We start from the raw sequence: 7,054 nt of genomic DNA on the forward strand, positions 1-7,054 counted from the left end.
AGATTGTTATTTTCTTCTTGTCATTTCAGACTTTATCCTCAGAGTGTGTGTGTGTGTGTGTGTGTGTGTTTGTGTGTGTGTGTGTGTAATTGTCTGTTAGTTAACTGATGTTGGAATGCTGAAGCTAAAACAACTTATGACTTCATAAAATGTTAAATGTATCAATGAAACCTAGTCCAAAGCAAATGTTTTTAGATTAGATTTTAAAAGCAAAGCTGGTTGGGAAACTAATATAAATGATAGGAGTCCTGATCCTATATTCTGAACTACCTGTATATAGTTGATATTACGGTAGTTTTAATAGAATATATGTAGTTAAGGGTTGAGCTGTGGAATTCTTGGTACTCTCTGAGCTTGGGGATTTGTTTGCAGACATTTCATTACACAACTAAGAAATTTGTGTAATAGAACAACCAAGCTCAGAGGGCACCAAGGTCTCCACAATAGGACATTTCACCCAAAAAACATTAGTAGAAAGTAAGTAAGATCCTAATTCACCTTTATGAGATTTCAAAGTAATGCCTGGACAATGGCAAGTTTGCTTGGAGGTTTTTAGATATAAAACTAGCCATAACCTTTATTAGGGATGCTTAAATGTATTCATTAATCTAAAGTATTTATAAAGTTTTCATCACAAGGGAAAAAATGTTGGCACACTATTCTCTTGCTGCTATGTATCCGTATTTGGTTTTATTAGTACACCATTCTTATTGATGCTAATGATGCAGTAAGCAATTCCTAATTACGTACAATGTTACCTCAATACTCATCATTAATTGGTTCCAGGAGGATGCAATGAGTACCAAAAATTAATTTTACAAGCACACTTTTCTCATAGGGAATAATGTAGTGAGTTACAATGCAGCCAATACTGCCAAGTTCTAGCTTGTGTGTTGAGTACCAAACAAATGATGAGTACTGGGACAAAATGTTGGCATCAAAATGTGTTGAGTACCAAATTTCATGAGTTTCAAAGCAGTTGAGTACCAAGGTACCGGTGTAATTACATATAAGAATCCAGATGTTTTTATCACGTAGAAAGGGTACAGATATTGTCTGGCAATCTTAGAACAAGAATTCCAGTGGCATCATCTGTCCTATATTTATAATTGATTGGTTGGTAAGTATCACCAACTCGTTAACAATCAAGTGATTAGAATCTTTCCAATAATGACTTTTCTTTAATTTGATCCTTTCAAGGTCTCAGTGGAATATGTGAAGCAATTTCCCCTGCTATTACATTACTTCCTCGTGCAGATTCTTATTTAACATGATGAAACAAAGTATAACTTTGTGTTGTACCTTGTGGGTAGATTCTTCTTCATTTTCATTGCACCTAATTTCTCTCAACTTTTTCCAGGCTTATTGATTTGCTCCATAAGGGGTTATAGCCAAACAGCGTATGATGGCTTTCCACCATTACTCTTCCGTACTCTTGCTAGAGCTAAACACATTCTTAATTTATAGATAAAAGATGAAACATTAAGTGTCTTAAAGTAATTTTAAAAATAGGCACATCAGTTTCCTTCCTAAACCGTATAAAAGGAAGTATTAAAAAAAAGAGAAATGGAAGCAGATGGAACAATTGCAAGTTAATCCTAAGGAGTTTTCAGATTAAGTGATCTGAAAAAAATATGTGTATAATAAAGGACATACGTCTAATGAGACATATAATAGAATTTCCAGAAATAATTGTCTAGAAGGCAAAGTTTCATCATTAAGTCTGTTATTTACCTTGTATGTAGACAACTATAGATAGCCTGTATATACAGATCTGGTTGCATATTTTTAAGAACAGGAACTCTGGGGAGGAAAATAGAACAGGTTCTACAGAATTCTGTGTTATATGCACAAAGCAATCTGCGTTCTTTTTCTACTTCTTGTAGATACTGGTTGCTGTTTTTAAAATGTAATTTAAAACAATAGTGCTCTCCCATCCCAATAATGAGAGTATTGCATGTGACATGCTATACATTTTCTTTTTGATCTTTCAAACTTTTTCTATTTGCGCTGCTGTTAGAGAATTATTCATGTCTGCTACATTATAAATATAGTAGCTACATTAACAATTTTTACTCCTGGAAAACAGCAGCAGCAGCAACAACAACAACAACAACAACAACAACAGCAGTTTAGTATCATCTCATAAATAGAAAGGTGTAGATCCAATAGGAAAGAATGGAAAGAAATCCAACCACAAACCAGATTTAACATTAAATATCTGAAAAACAGTCCCAAGGGAGCAAAATTGTTCACTGTTTCTCCGGGAAGCAGAAAGATTGGAAGAATGTGGTAGAAATTATTGTTGTGAATTTTCAGATAAGGATTAGGATACATTACTGATAAGGACTATCTTGGATGATGATGAGTTGTCTTTCACAAAGCCGGGGAGGCATTGAACTAGAACAGGAATGTTAAACTCAAGGTCCGGGGGCCTGATCTAGCCCCTGGGGTGCTTAGATCTGGTCTGTGGGGCTGCCTAGAAACAGCAAAGGTCCAGCCCACAGTGCTTTTGCCAGTGAAAATTGGCTCCCGAGCTCTGTTTTCAGCTGCGACGACCTCCTGCCACCCTCTGCCACTGAAAACGGAACTCAAGACCTCCCAAGTTTTGTTTTCACTGGCAGAGGGTGGCAGGAGGCTGTTGCGGCTGAAAACAGAGCTAGGGAGCCTGTTTTCTCTTGCAGAGCACTCAGGCCACACAGACGCCCATGACACGAGTGACATCAAGCTGTCCACACCCACCCCTGGCCCCCGGGGTCAAACACAACCCTGACGTGGCCCTCAATGAAATCAAGTTTGACACCCCTGAAGCTTAGTTACTGAGAGTAAGCAAATTCTGTGAGATTGAAGACATTGCAAAGCCTCTCTTGTGCAATTGGTTCAAAGGCTGCAATAACAGGGAGTCTTAATGTCTTTGATTCAGTCACGCTGTTCAGCTCAAACTACCTCTCAGAGTGGGAGGAAGGCGCACTGTGTATGCCAAAACAAACTCCTTGAGGAAAGGCAAGTTTTAAAGCCCACAAACAGTAAATGAAATAAGGGCAAATCTGTCCTTTCCGTTTATTCCATTGCCAATGCAAGCTATTTTCTACTTCCCACATGAAGAAAGGAATACTGTCCCTTGCCATTCTCTGCCCAATTCATATGCATCTTGGACCCATGTTTTTCAGCTTGTACCCAAAATTCTAACTTCTAGCCAGTGGCTATCTTATGCCCTTTGGAGTGCCTATTCAGCACTTTGGTCTCTTCTCAAAACAGCCTAGAAGCAGCTATGTGCTCAATGTTGGCATGTTCCAGATGCGTTAAGTAAAATGAGTTAAGTAGCTCAACAAAATTAAATTCAATGTTGAAAAAAGTAAGGTTCTACATTTAGGCAAGAAGGCGAAAATGGCCTCCCCTGCCCCCCTCTCCCCAAGGAAATTGTGAAGCCATGCACATGTGGGGGCGTGCTTTGTATTATGGATGCCAGTATGCGTGCTCACTATTGTGCGCATGCACTAGCATTTTTGGCACCCAACCAGTGTTGGTTAGCCAACACTGGTATATGTGGTACCTTGCTCAACAGTGGTGACTGTGAGGGGGATCTTGGAGTCCTTGTGGACAATCACTTAAATATGAGCCAGCAATGTGCAGCAGCAGCCAAAAAAGCCAACACAGTTCTAGGCTACATAAACAGAAGGATAGAATCAAGATCACGTGAAGTGTTAATACCACTTTATAATGCCTTGGTAAGGCCAGACTTGGAATACTGCATTCAGTTTTGGTCGGCACGATGTAAAAAAGATGTTGAGACTCTAGAAAGAATGCAGAGAAGAGCAACAAAAATGATTAGGGGATTGGAGGCTAAACATATGAAGAACATTTGGATATGTCTAGTCTTTGAAAAGAAGGACTAAGGATGACATGATAGCAGTGTTACAATATCACAGGGGTTGCCACAAAGAAGAGGGAGTGAAGCTGTTTTTCAAAGCACCTGAAGGCAGGACAAGAAGTAATGGGTGGAAACTAATCATGGAGAGAAGCAACTTAGAACTAAGTAGAAATTTCCTGATATAACAATTAATCAGTGGAACAACTTGCCTCCAGAAGTTGTAAAAGCTCCAACATTGGAAGTTTTTAAGAAGAGATTAGATTTGTTTGTGGTGGTGTAGGGTTTCCTGACTGAGAAAGAAATTGGGCTAGAAGACCTCCAAGGTTCCTTCCAACTCTGTTATTCTATTCCATGTAGAAGAATATGTCATACTGAAATTTCCCTGGATATGATACTGTGAACATTTTATCCTAGACTTCTATGTTCTCTGTTCATTAGCAGTTGCTGGTTTGGTTTTTAAATAACCTGGGGAGAGATCTAAGAAGAGCCCATTAAGACAATGAATTATCCTTTACTATAGAAGTTTATGTAGCTTTCAATATTTACACTTCCCAGTGGGCAGCCTTTCCATTTCTACCCAGGTGGAATAAATATTATTTATTCTGCCCCCACCTTGCTTTACATCCCTGCCTGCAGTCTCGCAAAACTTCCTTTCCACTTCCTTTATTTTTTAAAATATTATTAAATTGCAGTTTGGGAACTTTACTACTTTATTTCTAGGAAACCTAAGTATCAGTTTCTACATAGCTTTCTACATGCCTCTACGGAGGAACTAGGAGTAAAGAATGACCTGCTCCCTGTTACTTTGATTATCATAACATTGGGGCTATGATGATACCATAAGGGAGAAAGGAAAGGCCCTGTGTTAGTGCCAAAGGAGCTATGTGGGAAGGAATGTGAAAACACGCATGCATACAAACTTGTGAGAAAGCAAAGGAAAGACGCTAGAGCTGTGATGGTGAGCCTATGTGGCACAAGTGGCACGCAGCATCCTCTCCGTGGACACATGGGCTATCACCCCGTTCCGCTCTGCCGCGCATGCGCTTGTGCTTCCTGCCGGCCAGATCGTAGTCTAGAGCCAAGGTGGCGCAGTGGTTAAATGCAGCACTGCAGGCTACTGCCAGATCAGCAGGTCAGCGGTTCAAATCTCACCGGCTCAGGGTTGACTCAGCCTTCCATCCTTCCGAGGTGGGTAAAATGAGGACCCAGATTGTTGGGGGCAATATGCTGACTCTCTGTAAACCGCTTAGAGAGGCCTGAAGGCCTATGAAGCGGTATATAAGTCTACTGCTATTGTTTAAAAAAAAAAAGTCTGGTCTCTGCGCACATACATGGGGGGGCATGTGTCTGGGCGCACACATGCATGTGGGCATGTTTGCAGAGGGGTTGTACATGGACGGTGCATGGGGTGCGTGCATTGCATCTTGGGGGTTCGGTCACACATTGCATTTTGTGAATTTCGGCATGCGTGCACTTTCTGCACTTGATCCAGAAAAGGTTAGCCATCACTGTGTTAGAGACTAGTGAGCAAAGAACTATCTCTGAAAAGAAAAAAAAACAACCAGAATGAATAAGATCACTTTTGTGTCTTTAATTGCTGTTTACTATTATGCTTGTCCTCTTTTCACAGTACAGAATTAATATGTGTTAATTAATATTCATATGCTTGCATGTTACTATGAATTAATATTAAAGCACATACAGGACCAGGTTACTTGCAAGCCACCCCAACTGGGTGGGTGTATTCCAACTTTTCTCTACTAAACAATGATATCTCAGAAGACAAAAGAGTTACACCTTCTTGCTTGCAATTCCTACCCAACGGAAAAATTTCCACCTGAGATCTGGAAAGAAGGTCCCAACCCTTTTGGCTTTCTGGAAAGCAGTGATGTTTTGAATTTTCCCACAGGTGCTTGACCAAGATGTTAAATAAGTTCAAAGTAGGTGTGATAAGTTTGTAAGTTTGTTATACAGCGCCTTTGCTATTATACTGCAGTCATTTTAACTGATCATTCTAGATGGTTTATAGAGAATACAATGCAACACAATGCAATGCAATAGAGTACAGTTCAGTATAACACTACAACTTTATTAATAATATAACTTTATTACATTTTCTGAGGGAGATGGGTAGTTAAGAAGTATGAAAAAATAAAATACACATACATCTACATCATCTACATCTAATAAATAGGACAGCATATTTGAACTGCATTGCTGTGAAAACATTTTTTTTGGGGGGGGGAGGATAAGATGGAGCAAGCACCTTCAGTCTTTCTATGCTTGATTTTTGGATTAATAAAATCCATAATAATTTGAATCCAAAGTACATTATTAATGGGCGTCTTACTTCTTGACATTTCTGTGATTTTTTCCTCTTTTCCTTTGAAGTATAGCTAAAGCAACTCTACAACCTGATAATCATGTTAGATCCCCTAAATCTTTGTAAATATCTGTATTCTGGTTTTATAAGGTTTGACAATGGATAAATCTTACAAATTTGATGCATTTTAAAGAGAATTGTAGACTTCGTTTTTTTTTTTTAACGAGAACCATGTGTAGGGCAGGGAGGAGTCTTAATTAAAACTCTACTTATTAAATCAATGTTGATTATACCCCAATAGTCACACTTATCTAAATGTATGATACAGTTACTCCAGTTGAGCTAAGCTTATGTCACTGGAATTGTTAGCAGAAAAAAAGAACACTGATAGAGAACATTGAAAGAACATTGCTCCCAAAAATATGTTTTAGAAAAGAGAATACAAGAACATGAATGGAGACTGGAAAAAATGCATACAAAATATTATTAATTGTATGTATTGTTAAAAATATAAATTCAAAATGTACACATTCATGTCTTCCTGGGTATAAACCAGAACCAGTATACTCAATTAAAAATAATCTTCAAGATTTGAAAATGATTGTATATCTTAGAAGCTGCCTTGTCTGAAGCCCAAATGATATTTCTGCTGCCCATTGGCATTCTTGCATAGAATTTGCACAATCTTATTTGAAAAATTGCAAGGCATTATGTTAGATAGCTCACAGTTACTTGCCATAGATAATAGGAAACTAATTTTTTTATACATAACCATAGAAAGAACTTTTTTCTTTTTTTAACAATTCCAATTCTTGGTAGAATAAAACTAAATGCACATCTTGTTTATAAATGAAGAATAG

The sequence above is a fragment of the Thamnophis elegans genome, chromosome 9 (genome assembly GCF_009769535.1).
Source record: "Thamnophis elegans isolate rThaEle1 chromosome 9, rThaEle1.pri, whole genome shotgun sequence".
In the NCBI taxonomy this organism is placed as follows: domain Eukaryota; kingdom Metazoa; phylum Chordata; class Lepidosauria; order Squamata; family Colubridae; genus Thamnophis; species Thamnophis elegans.